Consider the following 21,548-nt stretch of genomic DNA (forward strand, 5'->3'; position numbering starts at 1 on the left):
CATGTCTCCAGATAATCCACGGGGAAGGAAGGAAACTGTACTGACCTAAATCACCCAATCCTTCCCTAGAAAAAGTCTAGCAGTCTAGTGGGGCCGAGGCGCCAGCACTCAACTGTGCTCCAGACACAGGCACAAACAGTTGAGGCGCGCCTGATGTCCAACTGGGTCACAGCAGCTGATCATTAAATTTACAACAAGAAACCCAGAAACAGGGCAGCTGCCCTGAGGATTTCACTGGGTGAGGATTTCCCTCTCGACTAACAAAGACCACAGTTACCACTCAGGTCTATATCCCTGAGGTGAGCAACTCTTAAAAAAACACCAGCCATCCAGGGACTATACCCAAAAAGCTGAGAAGACACCCTTCAGGAAAAACCAGCTTACTGCAAAGGGGATTCTCTCCACCACAGGATCCCCAGGAACCATCAGAAAATAACCCCAAACACCTAAGATAACACAATGGGTAGAGGCCAGAGTAAAAACTCAAGCAACAAAAGACAGAGCAATATGGCATCTCCAGAACCCAGTTACCCAGGGGCAAGTAGCCCTGGACACCCCAGCATAACTGAAATCCAAGAAGATTATCCAACGACTATGCTCATGAAGATGATAACAGAGGAAACAAATAAGATTCATAAAGACATAGAGGAAGATAAACTCAAACAGAATATTGCCATCCGTAAAGAAATAGAGGAAGCTGCAGCCAAACAGTTTATGGCCTTTAGAAAGGAAATGCTTAAAACACTGAATGAAATGATAGAAACAGAGTTGAAGGAACTAAAAGAAAAACAGGAAAGTACAATCAGACAGGTGAAGGAAGTAAACAAAACAACTCAAGACCTGAAGATAGAATTGGAAAAATTAAAAAAAAAAAAAAAAACACAAATGGAAGAAATAATGGAAAGGAAGAATCTAGGGAAGAAAACAGGAACTACAGAGGTAAGCATAACCAACATACTACAAGAGATGGAAGAAAGAATCTCAGGTGTAGAAGGTACAATGGAAGAAATCGATGTATGTGTCAAAGAAAATGTAAAATCCGAAAAATTCCTGACACAGACTGTCCAAGAAATCCAAGACAATATGAAAAGACAAAACCTAAGAATAATAGGTATAGAGGAAAAAGAAGACTCCCTTCTCCAAGGCCCAGAAAATATTTTCAACAAAATCATTGAAGAAAATTTCCCCAAGCTAAAGGAGAGGCCAATTAGAATACATGAGGCCTACAGAACACCCAACAAATTTGACCAGAAAAGAAAATCCTCCCGCCACATAATAATCAAAACTGTAAGTATACAGAACAAAGAAATAATACTAAAAGCTGCAAGGGAAAAAGGCCAAGTAACATATAATGGCAAACCCATTAGAATCACACCTGACTTTTCAACAGAGACTATGAAAGCCAGAAGGGCCTGGACTGATATCATGCAGACCCTAAGAGAACACAGATGTCAGCCCAGGCTACTATACCCGCAAAACTCTCAGTCCTCATAGATGGAGAAAACAAGATATTCAATGACAAAAACAAATTTCAACAATACCTACATACAAATCCAGCATTACAGAAGACACTGGAAGGGAAAATACAACCCAAGAAAGCTAGCTACATTCAAGAAAACACAGGAAATAAATAACCTCACTTCATTAAAACAAAAAGCAACCAAGCACACAACCTGATGACCACAGCCAACATCAAAATCAAGAGATCTAACAGCCACTGGTCATTAATTTCTCTCAACATCAATGGACTCAACTCTCCAATAAAAAGACACAGATAAGCAGAATGGATATTTAAACAAAACCCAGCAATCTGTTGCATACAAGAAACATACCTAAGACACAAAGATAGACATTACCTAAGGGTAAAGGGTTGGAAGACGACTGTCAAAGCAAACGAACCCAAGAAGCAAGCAGGGGTAGCCATTCTAATATCTGATAAAATAGACTTTCAACTAAAATTAATCAAAAGAGATGGGGAAGGACACTTCATACTCATCAAGGGAAAATTCCACCAGGAAGACATCACAATCCTGAACATCTATGCGCCAAATACAAGGGCACCCACATTTCTGAAACAAACATTGGTAAAATTTAAAGCACATATAGATCCCCACACATTAATAGTGGGAGACTTCAACACCCCACTCTCAGAAAAGGACAGGTCAACAAAATGGAAATTAAACAAAGAAACAATGTCTCTGACAGAGGTCATGAAACAAATGGATCTAACAGACATTTAAACAACTTTACACCCAAACACAAAAGAATTTACCTTCTTCTCAGCACCTCATGGAACCTTCTCCAAAAGAGATCATATAGTGGGTCACAAAGCAAGCCTCAACAGATACAAGAAGATTGAAATAATCCCATGTATCTTGTCTGATCACCATGGAATAAAGCTGGACCTCAACAATAACAGAAATAACAAAAAGCCTACACACACATGGAAACTGAACAACTTGTTACTAAATGACAGCTGGGTCAGGGAAGAAATAAAGAAAGAAATTAAAGTCTTTCTAGAACTCAATGAAAATAAAGACACAATAAACCCGAACCTGTGGGACACAATGAAAGCAGTGATAAGAGGAACATTCATAGCACTAAGTGCCTTCAAGAAGAAATTCGAGACAGCTCATTCAAGCACCCTAATGGCTCACTTAAAAACCCTAGAAAAACAAGAAGCAGACACACCAAGAAGGAGTAGACTGTTGGAAATAATCAAACTCAGGGCTGAAATCAATCAATTGGAAACAAATAAAACAATTCAAAGAATCAATGAAACCAAGAGCTGGTTCTTTGAGAAAATCAACAAGATCGACAAACCCTTAGCCAGGCTAACTAAAAGGCAGAGAGACACCACCCAAATCGACAAAATCAGAAATGAAAAGGGGGATATAACTACAGACACTGAGGAAATCCAAACAATCATTAGGACTTACTTCAAAAGTCTATATGCCACAAAATTTGAAAATCTAAATGAAATGGACAATTTTCTTGATCAATTTGACTTACCAAAGCTGAATCAGGACCAGGTAAATCAACTAAATAGTCCTATATCCCCCAAAGAAATAGAAGCGGTCATCAAAAGTCTCCCATCCAAAAAAAGCCCAGGACCAGATGGCTTCAGTGCAGAATTCTACCAGACCTTCAAAGAAGAGCTAACACCAATTCTCTTCAAACTATTCCACAAAATAGAAACAGAAGGAATATTACCAAATTCATTCTATGAAGCCACAGTCACCTTGGTACCTAAACCTCACAAAGACTCAACAAAGAAAGAGAATTTCCGGCCAATCTCCCTTATGAACATTGATGCAAAAATACTTAATAAAATACTTGCAAACCGAATCCAAGAACACATCAAAGATATTATCCACTATGACCAAGTAGGCTTCATCCCAGGTATGCAGGGGTGGTTCAATATACGGAAATCCATCAATGTGATCCACCATATTAACAAACTGAAAGAAAAAAACCACATGATAATCTCCCTAGATGCTGAAAAAGCCTTTGACAAAATCCAACATCCATTCATGTTCAAAGTATTGGAGAGATCAGGGATACAAGGCACATATCTAAACATAGTAAAGGCGATATACAGCAAGCCTATAGCCAACATCAAACTGAATGGAGAGAAACTTAAAGCAATCCCACTGAAATCAGGGACAAGACAAGGCTGCCCACTCTCTCCATATCTCTTCAACATAGTGTTGGAAGTCCTTGCTAGAGCAATAAGACAGTTGAAGGAGATCAAGGGGATACAAATTGGAAAGGAAGAAGTCAAATTATCACTATTTGCAGATGATATGATAGTATACGTGAGTGACCCCAAAAACTCTACCAGGGAACTCCTACAGCTGATAAACACCTTCAGCAAAGTGGCAGGATACAAAATTAACTCAAAAAAATCAGTAGCCCTCCTGTATACAAAAGACAAAAGGGCTGAGAAAGAAATTAAGGAAACAACACCCTTCACAATAGCCACAAATGACATAAGGTACCTCGGAGTAACCCTAACCAAGGAAGTCAAAGACTTGTATGAAAAAAATTTCAAATCTCTGAAGAAAGAATTAGAAGAAGATATGAGAAGATGGAAAGATCTCCCATGCTCATGGCTTGGTAGGATTAAGATAGTAAAAATGGCCATCTTACCAAAAGCAATCTACAGATTCAATGCAATGCCCATCAAATTACCAACACAATTCTTTACAGATCTGGAAAGGAAAATTCTCAACTTCATATGGAATAACAAGAAACCCAGAATTGCTAAAACAATCCTCTACAATAAAAGATCTTCTGGAGGTATCTCCATCCCTGATCTTAAGTTGTACTATAGAGCAACAGTTTTAAAAACTGCATGGTACTGGCATAGAAACAGAATGGTGGATCAATGGAACCGAACAGAGGACCCAGAAATAAATCCACACACTTATGGACACGTGATCTTTGACAAAGACGCCAAAACCATACAATGGAAAAAAGATAGCATCTTCAACAAATGGTGCTGGTCTAACTGGATGTCTACATGTAGAAAAATGAAAATAGATCCATACTTGTCACCCTGCACAAAACTGAAGTCCAAGTGGATCAAAGACCTCAACATAAAACCAGACACATTAAATCGGCTTGAAAAAAAAGTGGGAAATACCCTAGAACTCATTGGTACAGGGGAAAACTTCCTGAACAGAACACCAACAGCACAGGCTCTAAGAGCAACAACCAATAAATGGGACCTCATGAAACTGAAAAGCTTCTGTAAAGCAAAGGACACCGTCATCAAAACAAAGCGACCACCTACAGATTGGGAAAGAATCTTCACCAACCCTTTATCTGACAGAGGACTCATATCCAGTATATATAAAGAACTAAAGAAGCTGAAAAGCAGCAAACCAAGTAATCCACTTAAAAAATGGGGAACAGAGCTAAACAGAGAATTCTCGACAGAGGAATACCGAATGGCAGAGAAGCACATAAAGAAATGCTCAACCTCACTAGCCATTAGGGAAATGCAAATCAAAACAACCCTGAGATTTCACCTTACACCCATGAGAATGGCCAAGATCAAAAACTCAAGTGACAACACATGCTGGAGAGGTTGTGGAGAAAGGGGAACCCTTCTCCACTGCTGGTGGGAATGTAAACTTGTACAACCACTCTGGAAATCAATCTGGCGCTTTCTCAGACAACTAGGAATAGCGCTTCCTCAAGATCCAGCCATACCACTCCTGGGCATATATCCAAAAGAGGCTCAAGTACACAAAAAGGACATTTGCTCACCCATGTTTGTAGCAGCTTTATTTGTAATAGCCAGAAGCTGGAAACAACCCAGATGCCCCTCAACTGAAGAATGGATGCAGAAATTGTGGTACATCTACACAATGGAATATTACTGAGCAATGAAAAATAAGGAAATCATGAAATTTGCAGGTAAATGGTGGGATCTGGAAAGGATCATCCTGAGTGAGTTGTCCCAGAAGCAAAAAGACACACATGGTATATACTCACTCATATAGACATACAACATAGGACAAACCCACTAAAACCTGTGCATCTAAAGAAACTAAGCAAGAGAGAGGACCCTAACTAAAACGTCCAATCCCCATCCAGAAAGGCAAAGAGGATGGACATCAGAAGAAGAAGAAAACAGGAAACAACCTAGGAACCTACCACAGAAGGCCTCTGAAAGCCTCTGCCCTACAGACTATCAAAGCAGATGCTGAGCCGGATGGGCAACTGTTGGGCAGGTGAACGGAATTTTAGGTAAGAACTGGGAAATAGTAAGAGCTGGAGAGGTCAGGGTCTCCACAAGGAGAGCAACAGAACAAGAAAATTTGAACATAGGGATCTTCCCAGAGACTCATACTCCAACCAAGGACTATTCATGGAGATAACCTAGAACCCCTGCACAGATATAGCCCAGGGCAGTTCAGAGTCCAATTGGGTTACATAGTAATGTGAAGAGGGACTGCCTCTGACATAATCTGATTGGCCTGCTCTTTGATCACTTCCCTCTGGGGGAGGAGCAGCCTTACCAGGCCACAGTAGAGGACAATACAGCCACTTTTGATGTGAACTGACAGACTAAGATCAGAAAGGAGAGGAGAACCTCCCCTATTAGTGGACTTGGGGAGTGGCATGCAAGCAGAGGGAGGAGGGAGGGTGGGATTGGGAGGGGAGGGAGGGGCTTATGGGGGGATGCAGAATGAATAAAGTGTAATTGATGAAAAATTAAAAAAAAAAAAAAGACGACCTAATTTAAGCATGGCAAGAGGGATCTTAATAGATGTGTTTACACACAAGATTGGCAAGTGCCTCAGAAACATGTGACAATATGTTTAGCGTCATTAGCCTCTAGATAAATAGAACTCAAAACTAATGCACTCCGACTTCATAGTCTCTAGGATGGTAGCTTTAGGTTTTAAGAAGGAACAGGTAATAAGTAACAAGTGGCGATGATGGAATGGAGAATTGCAATCATCATACATGACTATGGTGTCTCAGGTAGGACGATTATACTACAAAGCAAGGTGGCAGTCTGCAGAAAGTAAAGCATGACCAGCAAGTCGTACATTCCTAAGTGTAGATATGAAAACGTGTGCATACAAAAACCTTGTGTGTGAATGTTCAGAGCACCAAGAAGTAAAAAGTAATGAGTCCCCACCACCTGAGTGACACAATCTATGTTTGGCGTTAAATATCTTTGAGCTATATAAAGGCACATTGAAGTGATACAAGTAATGACATGAGTAAATCATGACATTTTCATACTATAAACTAACACACTCAGAGAAGGCCAAGTGTTTCATGATTCCATTCCCATGAAATGTCCAGAAGAGCTGAGCGCATGCAGGCAGAAAGTAGAAATGGATGTCTTAGAATGTGCTTCAGGGAAGTTGCAAATGGCTGTCTAATGATGTAGGACTTGTGTTTGAGGTATCTAAGTTAGAAGTTGGTAATGCTTGTACAACTATGAATATACTAATATCTGTACAACAGTATATTTTATGTATCAGATTGTACAATGTGTGGAACATGCATCATAATAAAGCATACACATTCACATTCTAAGAACCCCCCCCCCCCAAAAAAAAAGCCACTTGAAACATCCAGACACATGGATTAAAACATTACTGGATTGGTTGTATTTAAGAAAAATCCCATAAATTCAATTTTACCAATAAAGACACATGAGCCATAAGCTGAATGAAAGCCTACTAGCTCAGAGAGGTAGAGAAAGCACCCAGGTTACCTTTCTACTCAGCCAAAGTCCTGTGGAGGAGGAGTGTTCTGGGTGCCATGCTGCAGTTTCAGTGCTGTCACTGAGCAGGTCTGAATGATTCCTTGTGGTGTTCTCTGCATGCTGCTGCTGGGTACTGTGAGGGGAACTCAGGCAAGCTCTGAAGCTACAACATGATGAGCCCAGGGTCACTGCCCACAACAGGGAGGAGCATGTGGTTGAACAACAGGAGATGGTATGGTGGGTCATCCCTGGGGCTGGGTAGTAAGGTCCCATTTAATCCTAGTCAGTCCCTGGACCTGGAGGGCTCTGCATAACTAAACTTTGGGGGCTGGATCTAAGCAAAGCATTTGCAGCAGGAACTTGTGTGTAGAAACATCCTTGGCAGAAAGCCAAACTCAGAGAACCCTAGTATTTCTACTATCTTCTACAGATTCTACCCTTAGCATTCATTTAACATTTATGTGTAAGACACATTTGGAGTTAATTCTCTGGAGGCTGTGAAAGGAATCTCATGTGTTAGGTAGCACTCCATTATTAAGCTGTGATGTACAAGAATAGACTAGATGACAAAAAGGATTTAGCAATGCTTAGGAAATAGTGACACCAAGTAGAATTTTGCTGAGGGAGGACTGCGTCTAAAACATCCCATATATAAGTAGTATGCTAACCAGGACTGTTAGAGATTAGAATGCTTAGATACACATTTGGTCACCAGGATTGTCCAGACATTTGGCTCCAAACCAAAAAAGGGGGGACACTGATTTAAAAATATCCACTAGGCACATCCTCATATCAAAGTACAGGCCTCTAACAAGGTGCCCAAGGGTCCGTTACACCTTCACAACTAACACTAAGGCCTGGTGTGCCATACAGGTGTTGAAGTAACTTTTATTCTCCTGATGTAATTTTCCTTTCACAGGCTTTCTGCCTCCATCTGAGAACCTAGGCCAAGTCCTGGAAACTTCTAGACTCCATCCAATCTAACCCAGGCCTAGAATGTTTTCAGCTTCTGAGACTTACTGATGAATAAGCTCACCCTTTTCGCTCCTATCTGAACTCTTGCTGGCTAGTTCACGTCTGCTGTTCTGGTTCAAACTGTTCTCCACGCTGACTGATTAAATACGTTTTTTGTTGTTGTTGTTGTTGTTGTTGTTGTTTTTCTCAGTTTCTGACTAAATTGGTCTGCTTAGCCTCATACTAATTCTGGCAATATGTTCTAAGCTTCTGGCTCTTTCTCATTCTCTGGCTTGTTCTGTCTTTACGTGTGTCTAGTTTTTTCTCTTTTCAACCTGTCTCTGTAAAACTCTCCCAGTGAAACTGCCTCTGTATTTCACAAACTCAGCTCCACTGCACTGCCTCTCAACTCACTGACTCATCTGAACTGCTTGAACAGAACTGACTAGAACTGTAAAGTCTGCATACCCTTGCCTCCTTAGTGCTAGAATTAAAGGCATATACTACCACGCCTGGATCTAAGGTTTTCTTTACCTGAAACTTGCTCTATTCCAGGCTGGCCTTGAACTCAGAAATCTGTTTGCCTCTGTTTTCTGGGATTAAAGAGGTGTCTGTATTCTAGTTAGACCACACAGACCTACAAAGTGCTTGGATGTGGTTTCTTGCCATAGCAGCCATGTTCTGAATTAAAATTCCTCTACACAGAGTTTCAGTTTGCTTTTTGAGAAAAGCACAATTTTGCCCTATGGGCAACTCTAAACTGGTTGGCACTGCTTTGAAAAGGAAAAACACTGTTGTGTTGAGAGCTGGCCTGATCAAGAAAGGTCATCACAGCAGAAGTGGGTGATTACTTTAGGCCCACACTATGTCAAGCAAAAGGTGATGAGCGTATGGAAAAGAGCAACTAGAAACTGTCACTAATTGAATGCAGACTCTCCTAGATATCAGTGTTAAATAATACAGGGGGCTACAAATATCCACATAGCAATCATAGGCCATAGAGGCCAGAAGGCAAAACTCTGTGATCATGAAGGTAAGCCAACAACTCAGTTGTGCTGCACAAGCATGAAAAGGGATGGTGTTGTGCTCTACCACAAAGTTCACCATCATCTCTGGTGTGAGAGCAGATGAGAAACAAAGGTCAGCTAAGGTCAGGTGACTGAGAAAGAAGTACATATATAGATAGTGTACTTACTATACTATACTAACATAGTGAGAGTGGTGGAAACTTTAGGCAGTGGGATGTAGTGGAAGGAAGTGAGGTGACTAGGCACACCAGCTTCCTTAAAGTGTTTTGAACTGACTATGCTTCCCAGCCACCAACAAATAAGAGCGTTTCATTTTAAGACACTCTCAGCATGTATTCTGGGTTAGAAACAACTGGACCAAACCTGAATGAAGAATAAAACCTGACACTTTGAGCAAAAATAAAACTTTCTTTCTTATAAACTCATTATCCCAGGTATTTTGCCACAATAATGGAAGCTAACAAAAAGCTGTAAACCAAGTAAGAGCAAAGACAAAAGATACTTGTTTTGTCCTGAGTTGGATTCCCAGGACTTGCTTGATGGAAGAAGGAAACTTGACACTTTCATATTTTTTCTGACCACAGTGCGTGAGCCCACATACATGTACACAAACACATACACACTTACAAACAAATAAATAAAAGAAGCTTTTAAAAATTGCTATGGCTGTCAGGCCTGGTGGTGTACTCCTTCAATCCCAGTACATGGGAAGGATAGACAGGTGGATCTCTTTGAGTTGGAGGAAATCCTGATCTACAAAGTGAGTCCAGGACAGCCAAGGCTACACAGAGAAACACTGTCAAAAAAATTAAATCCCCCAAACCTAAACCTTACATTTATGTATTGTGTGTGTATGAGTACCATGTGGATGAATATACTATGTGGAAGTCAGAGTACAACAGGCAGGAATTAATTCTTTCTCTTGTATGGTCCTGGGGATTGATCTTAGGTTGTTGGATGCTCCAGGGTGGAAATCAGGTTAGCACATGAACAATGATCTTAGGTTTTCAGCCTTGGCATCAAGGACCTTTATTCACTGAACCATCTTGCCATCCCAAAATTGTGTATTTTAAGGTCACCAAACATGTTACTGTAGACCTGTATTATTTGTCTCCACTGTTAATTTTTTGTGGACACAGTATCCTGTGCAATAAAAAAATTTTTATGTTTATGTGAAAGATATGAGCTGTATTAATATAATTACTGAGGAATAAACATAAGTAAAAGAGTAATTATTACCTAAATAATTTGACTATTATCCTAAATCAATTTTTACTACTATTTCAAAGGTACTATATATTATCAAATGCATTCTGTCTGAGTTTTCTTATATGTTAAAAAAATCTTTGACTAAATCATTTCTGAGTTTTGGTGCTGGGGTTGAACCCAAGGCCATGGGAGTGACAGGCATGCATTCTGCTATTGTGTTACATCCTTGGCCCTGATGTCTAGTCGTCTGCTCACTGTTTGCAGTGCACAAAAAAATCTTCTATTTTATTAAGTGGTATAGTCTGATACTCAGAACGTTCTTCATCAGGAGATTTGTAGCCAGAAAGGAAAAAAGAAAGACAAAGAAGAAAGAAAGAAGGAAAGGAAGGAAGGAAAGAAAGAAAGAAAGAAGGAAAGAAAAAAAACAGAAAATTGAAAATGGCAAAAAGCAAACCCCTTAGCATATTCTATAACATATTATGGATGGGACGAAAATCTGGAAAACCAATTAGTAAGCATCAATATTTTAATAACAGCTGGGCTTGGTGGCTCATACATGTTAATTTCAGTACTTGGGAGGCAGAGACAAAAGGACTACTGACAGTTGTGAGGACAGCATGTAGCCAGCTCCAGGAAAGCATGGGCTATACAGAGTGTGATTTTATCTTAAAAGCAAAACCAAAGCAAATAACAAATCCAAGAAGGAAAAAACATTGCTCCTCCTCACCTCCAAAGCCATTAGTTTCTCTAGGCAGGATTTGGCATATGGCTTAAATTCTCTTGTGTTTAGGTGATGTTTACATATGCTAGTAAGATCGATTGCTGACTACAGGCTCCCTTCATGGAAAGAAATGGATTCAGCTTATTTCTCTAGTACTTGTCAAGCTGCAAAGGTCACACAAGCATTTCTTTTTTTTAATTTTTATTTTTCTTTTTAGTTACATTTTGTTAACTCTGTTTCCCAGATGTATCCCACTCCCTCATTCCCTCCCCAACCCCACACTCCCTCTCTGGTCTCCTCCCTGCCCCTTTCCAAGTCTACTGATAAGGGAGGACCTCCTCCCCTTTCATTTGACCCTGTTTTATCAGGTATGTTCAGGGCTGGTTGCAAAGTCCTCCTCTGTGGTCTAACAGGACTGCTCCCCCCCCCCTGGGGGGGTGGGGAGGTCAAAGAGCCTACCCTTGAGATTCTGTTAGAAATAGTCCTTGTTCCCCTTACTTTGGAAAACTACTTGGTTACTGAGCTACCATGGGCCACATCCGAGCAGAAGTTCTATGTTATATCCATAGATGGTCCTTGTTTGAGTGTCAGTCTCAGAAAAGACCCTGTGCCCAGATAAAACCCTTTGTCTGCCAAGATTAATATATAATAACTATGTTATCTTTTTATTTGAACTGTGGCAGTTTGCAATTTTGTATTTGAAAAGTTTTCTACACTAAAAAATATCAAACAGGATGCATATATAGCTTGCCTCTATCCCTTAGAACTTTAAAAAAAAAGATTGTATAAAAATATGAGAAGCTAAATTTGGATCCCAAAACCCACATAAAGAAGGGCTAGTTAATACTTATAGCCAGGGGAGCTGGAGACAGATTCCACAGAAGCCAGCTGTACAAGCCTGGTAGCTCGTTTACAGTGAAAACTAAAAGAACCTGCCTCAAACAAGGAGGAAGGAGAGGACTGGCACCCAAGGCTGTCTTCTGACCTGCACACCAGTGCTTGTACTCATGAACACATGCCACTCCTGTGGTGACACACATCTCTACTCCCAGTGCTTCACAGGTAAGTAATTTCATGGCTAGTATAAACTTCCTGAGACTGTGAATGTCCTGCTTATCTTCTCCATCCAAATTACCTTTGGATATGTCCAAAGGGTATCAAGATTCACTTTTCCTGCAGATATTGTTCTGGTTGGGTTAATCTAGAAGAGATATATGCTTAATATTGGTCAACATAAATCATATGTTCCAGTGATTCAAGATCAGAAACCCAAAACAAGCAAGTAAATATAGCACTATATATTTGTAAACTAAACTAGCAAACCATCTGAAAAAGATAACCAAAATAACCAGAAAAGTTCAATAAAATGGGAATATTCAGTTATTTTACAGATTAGATTTATTTACCATATCATCAAAGAGTATTTATTATTATTTAAGCTGTGCATGCTACTCAACAAGGACATATTTTTGAAACAAACAAATCAACTGAGAATCTTCCCTCCCTTACCCAAATACTTTAATAGATAAACAACTATTAGTTTCCTCCTAATAAAATCCAGATTGCATCTAAAGCACCCTGGACATAGAAGAACACAGGTCTTAGCCATTTCTGCTTCTCCAGTTCAGTCCACCCTGATTAAATGCCTATGCAGAGCAAAGAAGATGACATGGGTTCTATGATTTAACTTCATATCACAGGAGTGAAGTGTGAGGTGCAAGAGGGTTAAGACACCAGAGCTTAAACCTTTATCACAGTGTTTTAATTTTTCAGTATTCTTTCTTTAGCAAATCTTTCTGAAGAACTTAAAACACACACACACACAAAAAAAGAAAAAAAAAAACAAGCTTGATGTGGTGGTATATGGCATTAACCTGAGCACTCAGGCAGAGGCTGTCTGGGAGTTCAAGGACAGCCTGGGCAACATATCCAGTTCTAGGATAGACAGAGCTACATAACAGAGAGACTCTGTGCCAAAAACAGTAACAAAACAAAACAAAATTAAACCCATACAAAACTTATATAGGTTGGAGGGATAGCTCAGTAGTTAAGGGTAGTTGCTGCTCTGGCAGAAGGACATGGGTTTGGTTCCCAGCACTCACATGGTGGCCTCCAATCACATCTAACTCCAATTCCAGGGTATCCCACTGCTACTTCTGGACCCTACAGGCACCAAGCACGTGTGTGGTGCACAAAGATAATGTGCAAACACTCATAAAGATACAAATTTTTAAATATTTACTGAAGCTAGAGGACTGAGGATATAGCTTAATGGTAGAGAGAACTCTTAAATAGCATATGAAACCTTGACACCATAAAAACAAAAGTAAAATGAAACAAAAAAAAAGTGGAGCCACTAGGATAGTCCTATGGGTAAAAGTGCCTACTGTCAAGCCTGAGGACCTGAATTTGGTCCCTGAGACCGACATAGTGGAAAGAGAAAATGGATCCCAACAAGCTGTCTTCTCACCTACGTACATGGGTCATAGCATGTGCATATCTCTCCCCCAGCTCCTGATACAAACGTACAAGAAGGAAGACAAACAAAAAAATTTAAAACTGAAATAAAAAATGCTAAAAAATGTGGTACTCTACACTTATAGTCCTAGTATGCTAAGCACATAATAGGAGAATCAGTAGTTCAATTTCAGGAGGTAATGACCAACCTGAAACACATGAGACCCTCATTCATTCATTCGATTATTTATTTTTACCTTATGTATATACCTTGAATATATGTCTTATCTCGTGTCCTTGGAGGTCAGAGAAAGGCTTCAGATACCCTGGATCTAGGTTGTAAGCCTTCATGTGGGTGATAAGAATCAAACTAGGGTTCTTTGCTAAAGCAGAGACACTTTTTTGTTTTGTTTTGTTTTGTTTTTTTTTTAATGCACTTACCACCACTGCCATGAATGGTTACTGGGAGTGCAAGTTAAGCATCTGCCTACTAACATCAATCCCAGAGAGCCAAGAGCTTTAACCTGGGTAGCTCTGGTATAAGCTAATTGCATTTTCAAGGTGGCCACCTTAACACATGAAAGAAAAAGCTTGCTTGAGGTGTGGTAGAATCTCAGATATTGTCATTTACAGGTTTTATGAAGCACTGTGGTCTAGTAGCAGTGTGAAGCACATGCTTCTTTGAAGCTAAAGAATTTCTGAAAAGACACACATGCATGCAGTGTAACATTATCAAGGTAACAGATCAAGGCTATACACTCTCTTTCTATACCTTTTCCCTCATCTATCTCTTTCTCAGCCCAGACATTATCACTAACATCTTATATACCTTCACAGGAATATGCTGTAGATTATAAAACATATCTGCACATAGATGCATATCACATACAACATACTTAAAAAATTGAACAAAAAATCTTGATCTTGTTCTGTGTAAGTATATAAGTAACTTAAGGAAGAAAATAGCCTAGTCCATTAGATTTCACCTCACACTCATCAGAATGGCTAAGATAAAAAGCTTAAGGAATGATGCATGCTGGAGAGGATATGGAGAAAGTGGAACCCTCCTCCACTGTTGGTGGGAATGTAACCTAGTACAATCACTTTGGCAATCAATCTGGTGCTTATGCCAAAATTTAGGAATAATGGTACCTCAAGATCCAGCTATACTACTCCTAGGCATATATCCAAAAGATACCCCACCACTCACTAACGACATTTGCTCAACCACGTTTGTAGCAGCTCTATTCGTAATAGCCAGAATCTGGAAACAACCTAGATGTCTCTCATGAAGTAATGGATGCCGAAATTGTGGTACATTTACACAATGGATCAGTACTCAGTAATTCAAACAAGGAAATCATACAATTTGCAGGCTAATGATGGGAACGAGGAAAGATCATCCCGAGTGAGATAACCCAGAAGCAGAAAGACACAAATGTTATATACTCACTTATAAGCGGATATTAACCATATAATATAGGATAAACATACTAAATCTATAGCCCTAAAGAAGCTTAACAACAAGGAGTACCCTAGGGAAGATGCTTAATCCACATTCAGAAGGGCAAACAGTATTGATTTGAAAGTAGTAGAAGGAACAAGACAGGAGGTCCACCAGGGACCTCGGATAGACTCTACCTACCTGGATATTGAAGGAGAAACTTAAACTCATAGCCAAATTTTGGGAAAAGTGGCAGAATTATTAAGAAAAAAGAGATAGAAAGAAGAGGGAGATAGAAAGACCTGGAGGGGACAGGAACTCCACAAGGAGGAAAACATTGTCAAAATTCCTTGGCTGAGCAGGGACTGTAGAGACCTATACTCCAACTATGGACCATTCATAGAGAGGACCTAGAAGCCCTGTTTAGAGAAAGCCAATTGGCTGCTCAGTATACAAGTGGGTTCCCTAGCAAAGGGTGCAGGGGCTGTCTCTGACATTAACACAGTGGCAGGCTCTCTGATCACATTCCCTTGGTGGGTGGAGCCTTGCCAGGCAACAGAGGAAGATGATGCAGTCAGCCTTGATGAGACCTGATACTCTAGGGTCAGTTAGAATGGGAGAAGTTACTCCCCTATCAGGTGAATAGGGAAAGGACATAGAAGGAGATGAGGGAAGGTTGGTGGGACTGGGACAAGAGAGGGGGCTGCAGCTGGAATACAAAGTGAATAAATTGTAATAAATAAATATATAAATAAAATAACTTTGAAAAAATTAGATTCACTCTACTAAGGAATAGTTAATTCCTAAATTTCTTCTTTTTTTTCCAGTGTTGAGGGATTCTGGAGATATTGAACTCTGGGCTCATGAATGCCAAGCCTACATTTTTTTTCAATTTTAAACACAACTGACACTGACTATGAAAATTTAATTGAGAAGGACTCCTTCCTCCAACCTAGTACTATAAACTTCACAAGATTTTTAATACTTTACATGAAAATTATTCAATTTTAATTGTAAATTTTAATGTGAAAAGGACAGTTTTAAGCTCAGAAACCCAAAAGTCATCTTGAGATTCTTAAGAGTTACTAAGTTCTAAGAAACCATATTTTTACCTGTTTGTCATTTTCTGTGTTTGCAGCCATTTCCTCATATGTGGCAGCCTGAGAATTTATTTTGGTTTCAGTGACCTCTACAGACAAAACAAAACTGCCCATGATGATCATGGTCCCACTGTCCACTTTACCAAGCACCAAGCCCATCACTTCCAGGTTGCCTCCTGATCTGGCATGCATCACGATTTTCAGTAGAGCCAATGTTGAGATTTTGCAGTATTTAAAGTAATGCTGACTATAAAACAAAATCACAGTACAATCAAGGTTCTTACATAATGTACAATTTCAAAAGATTTTTTATGAAAATAAATAAATACTGAAGGGATCTGTAGTAATGGAAGAGGACGGTAGAATGGGGGGAAAAAGAAAACAGCAACTACAAGCACTTGGAAATAGCTTCACGGGTCATCATCATCTCTGGCCCCCAGGGAAAGTGAAGATTACGAAGTAAACTTTAATATCCTATTGAAGCGAAGGAATAATATGATCAACTCGATAGGTCTTTTTATCTCCATTAACATGTAATCATCATAGCTTTGATTATGTTCTCAGTTCTAACTTTATGACCTAAATTTATTGATTTATTAATTAAATTGCAACCACAAGCTGAAAGAACAGAGACCATCTTGGAAATCAAAACATAAGTTAAAAATTTGGCTCCCCTGTTTACAGGGAAAAGAGAGAAAGACAATCAATACTATGGCTCATTGCATATGGCTCATCTAGAAGCTTTAAATAAATTACCTCATCTAATCTTCATAACGTCATCAATAGCTAGATTTACTTTTATCTTACAGGTAGGTAAGTTTAGATACTTCAGTTTCCTAATGCCAGTCAACAGTTTAACTGTTCAGAGGTGATATTCAGTTTGGTGCTCCTGAGTTCATTACTGTAGTATGATAATGAGGTGAATTTCTGAATGCATTTGTTTATTTCCCTATTTACAGAAAAGGAATGAAAGTACAGTACTGGACTGCCATGATTATTAAACGACATGAAAATTTTTAATCCAGTGCTAGGCCACGGTAAGTACTCAATAAATACTTTGAAAATTGAATAATGCCAATTAAAGCCAGCTTTGCTACCAAAACAAAACACCTGAAAATAGTGAGAGAGTTTAGACAGCATCCTTTGGTGAGTTTTCTTTACTCTCCTTAAAACAAGCAGCTCCATGAAAAATCTTTTGACTTGTATTCAGTCCCAAAGATACATGGATTTGTGGGATTTGTGTAGGAGCTAAATAGCCTTTAAATTTCCTGACTTCTGTGAATTGTTGTAGTGGTATTTTAGAAAACTAGTACGACTTGGTGTGTCTCTAAAACAGTTTCAGGAAAAAAGTGATTTAAAAAAGTGTTTATGGAGTGCCTTCTTTCCCTTCATTTTTTTTTTTTAATCACTGGCTTGTAAATTTGATTTCTGAAAACAGCTGTGCTCCTCAGTTTGGAAGTCACTTATAGCTGCAACAAGGTGCATGTAGTCACCAGGTTCAAGGCAGAATTATGAAATTTATGAAAATAATCATGTTGAGAACATGACATCATAAGTTATCCCTTACACTCCCTGGAGAGACAATTCAGTTAAAGAAACTTTCTAAGAGGGGAATGGAAGCAGGCTCTAGAAGAGGGGTTAGGCTCTGCTGATTCAGAAAATGCAAACTAAAAACATAAATAAATTTTTTCACTAACTTAAAAGTGGATATTAGACTTAGAATATAGGATAAACATACTAAAATCTGTACACCCAAAGAAGCTAAGCAAGAAGGAGGATCCTGGATAAAATCATTAATAATCACTCAGAAAGGCAAACAAGATGGACGTCAGAAGAGGGTGAGTGTAGGGAACAGGACAGGAGCCTACCACAGGGGACCTCTGAAGGACTCTACCCAGCAGGGTATCAAAGCAGATGCTGAGACTGCTGGCCAAACTTTGGGCAGAGTGCAGAGTGTCTTGTGAAAGAAGGGGGAGATGAAGGACCTCAGTGGTAGGAGGGGACAGGAACTCCACAAAGAGAGCAGCAGAACTGAAGGATCTGGGCAAAAGGGTCTTTTCCAAGACTGATGTTCCAACCTGGGCCCATGCATGGAGATAACCTAGAACTCCTGCAGATATGTAATCCATGGAACCTCATTATTCAAGTGGGTTCCCTGGTAATTGGAACAGGGACTGTCTCTGACATGAACGCACCCCGCTCTTCCCTTGAGTGGGGAGCAGCCTTACCATGCCACAGAGGAAGACAATGCAGCCACTCCTGATGAGACCTGATATGCTAGGGTCAGATGGAAGGGGAGGATGTTTTCCACTATCAGTAAACTTGTGGAGGGGAATGGGAGGAGATGAGGGAGGGAGGGTGGGATTAGACGAGGACAAAGTAGGGGCTGCATCTGGGATACAAAGTGAATAAAGTGTAATTAATTAAAAAATAAATTAATTAAAATTTTTAAAAAATTAAAAATAACATTGTATAGAGTATATTTTTTTCTTTGGGTTACTTCACTCAAGATGATCTTTTATAGTTCCCACCATTTGCCTGAAAATTTCATGATTTCCTTGTTTTTAATAGATGTGTAGTATTCCATTGTGTAAATGTACCACAATTTCTGTATCTATTCCTCCATCGAGGGGCACCTACATTATTTCCAGATTGTGGCTATTATGAATAGAGCTTCTACGAACATTGTTGAGCAAATGTTCTTGTTGTATAGTTGAGTGTATTTTGGATACATGCCTAGGAGTGGTATGGATGGATCTTGAGGAAGAGTTATTCCTAGTTGACTGAGAATGTGCCAAATTGAATTTCCAGAGTGGTTGTACAGGTTTACATTCCCAATGGAAGTGGAGGAGGGTTCCCTTTTCTTCACAGCCTCTCCAGCATGTGTTGTCACTTGAGTTTATGGTCTTGGCCATTCTGATGGGTGTAGGTGAAATCTCAGGGTCATTTTGATTTGCATTTCCCTGATGGATAATGAGGTTGAGGATTTCTTTAAGTGTTTGTCTGCCATTCGATATTCCTCTACAGAGAATTCTCTGTTTAGATTTGAAATCCATTTTTTTTAATTGGATCACTTGATTTGCTGGTGTTTAACTTCTTTTTTTTAAGTTTCTTTTTTAAATTTTATTATTTTCTAAAAATTTTAATTTTTTTATATTAATCACAGGTTATTTACTTTCTATTTCAGCCGTAGACCCCTTCCTTATTCCCTCCCAATCCCACACTCCCTCCCTCATCTCCTCCATGCCCTTTTCCAAATCCATTGATAGGGGAGGACCTCCTCCCCTTCCACCTGACCCTAGTTTATCAGGTCTCTTCAGGACTGGCTGCAATGTCCCCTACTGTGGCCTAGCAAGGTTGTTCCTCCCTTGAGGGTGTGTGTATGTGTGTGTGTGTGTGTGTGTGTGTGTGTGTGTGTGTGTGTGTGTGTGTGTAAAGAGCTCACCATTGAGTTCATGTCAGAAATAGTCCCTGTTCCCCTTAATATAGAATCCACTTGGATACTGAGCTACCATGAGCTATATCCGAAAAGGGGTTCTAGGTTATATCCATACATGGTTCTTGGTTGGAGAAACAGTCTCATGAAAGACGCCTGTGCCCAGATATATATGGTCCTTGTGGAGCTCCTGTCCTCTCCAGGTCTTACTAACTCCCCCTAATTTCATATGATTCCCTGCACTCTGCCCAAATTTTGGTTATGAGTCTTAATTTCTGTTTTGATACACTGCTAGGTAGAGTGTTTCAGAAGCCCTCTGTGGTAGGCTCCTGTCCTGTTACTTGTTGTCTCCTACATCCAAGGTCCATCCCATTTGTCTTTCTAAGTGAGGATTGATCATCTAACCCTTGGTCTTCTTTCTTGTTTATCTTCTTTAGGTGTAAAGATTTCAGTATATTTATCCTATCTTATAGGTCTATATAAGTGAGTATATACCATGTGTGTCTTTCTGCTTTTGGGATACCTCGCTCAGAATGATCGTTTCTAGGTCCCAAAATTTGCCTGCAAATTTCATAATTTCCTTGTTTTTAATTGTTGAGTAGGATTGTTTTTAATTGCAGAGATGAAACCTAAGAATAACAGGAATAGATTAAAAAGAAGACTCAAGGCTCCAAGGACTGGAAAATATTTTTAAGAAAATAATAGAAGAAAAATTTCCCAACTTAAAGAAAGAGATGTCCATAAACATACAAGAAGCCTACAGAACACCAAAGAGACTAGACCAGAAAAGAAATACTTCATGTCACATCATAGTCAAAACACTAAACCTACAAAACAAAGGGAAAAAGGCCAAGTAACATATGAAGGTAGACCAATCCAAATCACAACAGACTTCTCATCAGAAACTATGAAAGCCAGAAGGGTCTGGACAGAAATCATGCAGTCTTTAAGGGAACACAGATGTCAACTCAGACTAATATACCCAGCAAAGCTTTCAATCAAAATAGATGGAGAAATCAAAATATTCCATGATAAAACTAAATTGAAGCAATATCTACACAGCTACCCAGCCCTACAGAAGATATTAGAAGGAAAACTCCAATCCAATGAAAACAACTACACTAAAGAAAAAATAGTGTACAGATAATTTCCCAAAATAATTAAAAGAAAAAAAAAACCCGCAATGAATCATAGTAAGACCACCAACTCTACAATAAAAGGAACTATCGGTCATTGGTCACTATTATCTATCAACATCAATGGATTCAACTCTCCAATAAAAAGACACAGACTAACAGAACGGTTGTGCAAACAGGATGCAGCATTCTGCTGCATCCAAGAAACACACCTATGCAAAAAAGATAAACACTACCTCAGAGTAAAGGGCTGGAACAATGTTTATCAAGCAAATGGACCCAGAAAACAAGCTGAGGGAGCGATCCCAATATCTAATAAAATAGACTTTCAACCAAAATTAATCAAAAAAGATGAGGAGGGGCACTTCCTTCTCATCAGGGAAAATTCCAACAGGAGAACATCACAATTTTGAACATCTCAGCCCCAAATAAAAGATCACCTACATCTGTAAAAGAAACATGATTAAAGCTGAAATCACACATTGATTGGAAGCCTTAATAGTGGGAGACTTCAACGCTCCGCTCTCACCAAGGGACAGGTCATCCGTTCACAAGTAAAACAGGGAAAAAAGGGCACTTACAGAGGCCCTAAATCAAATGGACCTAATAGATGTCTACAGAACTTTGCACCCAAAACCAAGAGTATACCTTTTCTGCACCTCATGGAACATTCTCCAAAATAGACCATGTAGTTTGTCACAAAGCAAGCTTCAGCAGATACAAGAAGATTGAAATAATCCTTTGTATCCTATCTGACCATCATGGTTTAAAGCTGGACCTCACCAACAAGAGAAACAGCAAAAAGCCTGTACATAAATGGAAA

At 39.4% G+C, this 21,548-nt stretch overlaps 1 pseudogene; it reads right to left on the reverse strand.

Moving 5' to 3' along the window:
- LOC132649906 (COP9 signalosome complex subunit 5-like) overlaps positions 1-21,269 on the reverse strand; it is a 68,835-nt pseudogene extending 47,566 nt beyond the window's left edge.
- Positions 21,270-21,548: the final 279 nt, after the last annotated feature.

Source organism: Meriones unguiculatus, chromosome X, assembly GCF_030254825.1.
Source record: "Meriones unguiculatus strain TT.TT164.6M chromosome X, Bangor_MerUng_6.1, whole genome shotgun sequence".
NCBI lineage: Eukaryota > Metazoa > Chordata > Mammalia > Rodentia > Muridae > Meriones > Meriones unguiculatus.